This window comes from Nylanderia fulva, unplaced genomic scaffold (genome assembly GCF_048542155.1).
Source record: "Nylanderia fulva isolate GAGA-0341 unplaced genomic scaffold, ASM4854215v1 Scaffold737, whole genome shotgun sequence".
Lineage (NCBI taxonomy): Eukaryota > Metazoa > Arthropoda > Insecta > Hymenoptera > Formicidae > Nylanderia > Nylanderia fulva.
The window spans coordinates 16,745-20,277 of NW_028190848.1; the positions used below are offsets into that span (position 1 = coordinate 16,745).

The following is a 3,533-nucleotide window of genomic DNA, read 5'->3' on the forward strand; positions in this document are numbered from 1 at the left end:
AAGCAGAAGTTCTAATCCTTTGGCATCCAATTTGGTTTGTTAAAGCTTTGAATAAAGCTGCTTCAAACTGAGGACCTTGATCTGTTGTAATGCTGATAGGAGAACCAAAACGTGCTACCCAATGTGAATAAAATGTTGTAGAAATAGTTTCAGCAGAAATCTCAGAAATAGGAACAGCTTCAGGCCATCTGGAAAAACGATCAATCATAGTAAGACAATAACGGTAATTTTGACAAATAGGAAGTGGTCCAACAATGTCTAAATGCACATGCTGAAAGCGTTGATCAGGAATTGCAATCTTAATTGGAGAATTCTTGGTGTGTCTTGAAATCTTCGCACGTTGACATGGAAGACAAGTTCGAGTCCATTCCTTCACATCTTTCTTCAAAGAAGGCCAAATGAATTTCAGTAGTAATTGTTTAGATGTCAATCTGCCGCTGGGGTGAGCGAGTCCATGAACAACATCAAAAATTCTCTTGCGTAAGAGTTTAGGAACATATGGACGAATTAATTCCGAAGAGCAATCACAATAAATAGGTATGGTTGATCCTGAAAGAATAAGTTTTTTCAACAGAAGTGAAGAATTTGAAGAAAGTAAAACTTGAAGTTCTTCATCTTCTTTCTGATAATTAGCAAGTTCTTCTAAAGAAACTATAATAGGCATTGAAATAGATTCAATTCTTGACAGAGCATCAGCAACTGAATTCATTTTTCCAGAAATATAGGTAATATTTGTAGAGAATTGAGCAATAAAGTCCAATTGTCTGATCTGTCTTGGTGACGCTTTATCCAATTTCTGACGGAAAGCAAAAATCAAAGGTTTATGATCAGTTCTGATAATCAATTGTCTTCCTTCAACAAAATGCCTGAAATGTTTAATAGCCAAATAAATGCTAAGAAGTTCTCTATCATAAGTGCTATAATTTCTTTGAGCTTTGTCTAGTTTCTTTGAGAAAAATGCTATTGGTTTGATATCGTCGTCAATAGACTGTTCAAGTGATGCACCAACAGCAAAGTCAGAAGCATCACAAGTTAAAATAAGAGGAGCATGAGGAGCAGGATGAGAAAGGGTAGTAACTTGTAAAAGTTCTTCTTTACATGACTCGAAAGCTAATTCCGCTTCTTTAGTCCAAGAAATAATTCTTCTATCCCTCTTGCGACTGTCCTTTAAATATTCTGTTAACAGAGCTTGATGATTTGCAGCATCCTTGAGACAGCGACGATAATAATTGATAATTCCTAAGAATCTGCGTAATTCATGAAGTGTCTTAGGTTTAGGATAATCAATAATTGATTTCACTTTTTCGGATGTAGGTTTAACTCCTTGGTTAGAAACTAAGTAACCAAGAAAAGAAATCTCGCTTTGACCGAAAAGACATTTAGCGACATTGATTGTCATTCCAGCTTGTTGAAGACGATCAAAAATAATGCGTAAGTGAGCAATATGTTCTTTCTCATCTTTAGAAGCAATAAGAATGTCATCAAGATAACAAAAGGCAAAACTCAAATCATTAAGTAAAGAGTTCATGAGCCGTTGAAAAGTTTGGGCTGCGTTTCGTAAACCGAAAGGCATTACGACAAATTCAAAAAGCCCAAATGGAGTAGTGACAGCTGTTTTGTGAATATCTTCTTTAGCGACGGGTACTTGATAGTACGCTTTAACTAAGTCGATTTTAGAAAAGATATTCTTACCAAAAAGTGAAGAAGAAAAATCTTGAATATGAGGTAAGGGATAACGATCCGGGATAGTCACTGAATTGAGTGCACGATAATCACCACACAGTCTCCAAGAATTTTGTTCCTTTTTAGGTACCATATGTAGAGGGGCTGCCCAGGAGCTGCTTGAAGGCCTACAAATTCCTTGCTCCAACATAGACTTGAATTCTTCCTTGGCACATTTAAGTTTCTCAGGAGTAAGTCTTCTGGGAGTCAAAAATTTAGGAGAACCTTCCGTAACGATATGATGTTCAACACCATGTGTTTTTACCGAGGAAATTGGAGAAAAACGGGTGAGTCCTGGAAATTCGGTTAAAAATTTGTGGTACACAGAATCAGGAGATGTGGTAAAAATTGACAAATGTGCAACTTCTTGAATTTTTCCAGTATTCGTAAGACCGGTAACATTATCAATCAATTTCTTGTTTTTAATGTCAATTAGGAGATTAAAATGACAAAAAAAATCGGCGCCTAAAATAGGACGTTGAATATCCGCGACACAAAATTTCCATTTGAATTCTCTCCTTAAACCGAGGTTCAAAATTAAAGTTTTAGAACCGTAAGTATTAATTTGAGTACCATTTGCGGCAAAAAGTTTTAAATTAGTATGCCACGGCTTCAATAAAACCTTTTTAGGTAACAACGATATATCAGCGCCCGTATCGACAAGAAAATTCAAATTTGAATGTCTGTCGAAAATAATGAGGCGATTGTTAGAAACACCGTCGTAAGCAGCCTCAGTCTTAAGCGGCGTTTTTAGTTTTCCTGTGAAGCCAAGAATGTTTTGGACATAGAACAAGGTAAAGTACATCGTTTGGCCTTATCACCAAACTTCTTATGGTAAAAACAAATTGATGTATCTTTAATATCTTTATTTGATTTGTCTTTCTTACGCGATAACGATCGAAATCTTCTATTCTCTCTAGACCGGCTTTTGGAACGATCTCGACGACGAGAAACTTCAAGAGCTTCGATTCTTCGTAGCAAATCCGCGAAATCCGAAGATTTATTACTTGTATTATTGGAAACTTCCGCGACTTGCAAACCGCCGTCCCGATCAGCAATTTTATCGGCTAATTCCGCAAGTTTAACAAGAGGAACATCCTCTACTACGGCTAAAGTCGTTTGAATTCTATGTGGTAAGCGTTGAAGCCAAATCATTTGCAAAACACTATCTGCTAAAGATCCTCCAGACAAATGACGAATTTCTCGAAGTAATTCCGAAGGCTTTTTATCATTAAGTTCAATTCCAGCTAATATTTGTCTCAAACGTTTTTCCTCTGAATCCGTAAAGCGATTTATTAATATTTTCTTTAAATAATTATATTTATCTGTTTAGGTGGATTTTCAATGACTTCAGATATGTGTACTAAGGCTTGTTCATCAAGATGACGAATGACAGAACTATATTTAATATCATCTGATCGAATTCGATAAACCGTAAACTCACTTTCAATAGAAGCAAACCAGAGTTTAGGTTGTTTATGCCAGAAAGTCGGTAGTTTTAATAAACGAAACTCATTTGAGTGAATTTGTAACATAGGATCACTCACCTGATGTCCAGTTTGAGAAGGTAAAATATTAATATTTTCTGATCCAACCTGATTTGATCCGCTCGCCAAATCCATATCAATCTGTGTATCCGAACAGGGTCTAACTGGTGATCTATCGATTGGCATTTTCCTCTTGTTCCAGGAATCCGATAAAATGATTTGAGAATTTCCGTGAAGGACTAATCCGCCTCTGATGTTTCAAAGATCCGGAGAATGAATCTCTTAAAATCAGAATATCCAGCAATTCTTCCAAGCGATGATAAT

At 36.2% G+C, this 3,533-nt stretch overlaps 1 long non-coding RNA gene across 1 annotated transcript; it reads left to right on the forward strand.

Moving 5' to 3' along the window:
- Positions 1-2,218: 2,218 nt before the first annotated feature.
- On the forward strand, positions 2,219-3,081 carry LOC146720242 (uncharacterized). The gene is made up of 4 exons (XR_014926158.1): positions 2,219-2,275; positions 2,353-2,516; positions 2,643-2,855; positions 3,056-3,081. It is a non-coding gene; the product is annotated as an uncharacterized LOC146720242 (long non-coding RNA).
- The last annotated feature ends 452 nt before the right edge of the window (positions 3,082-3,533 follow it).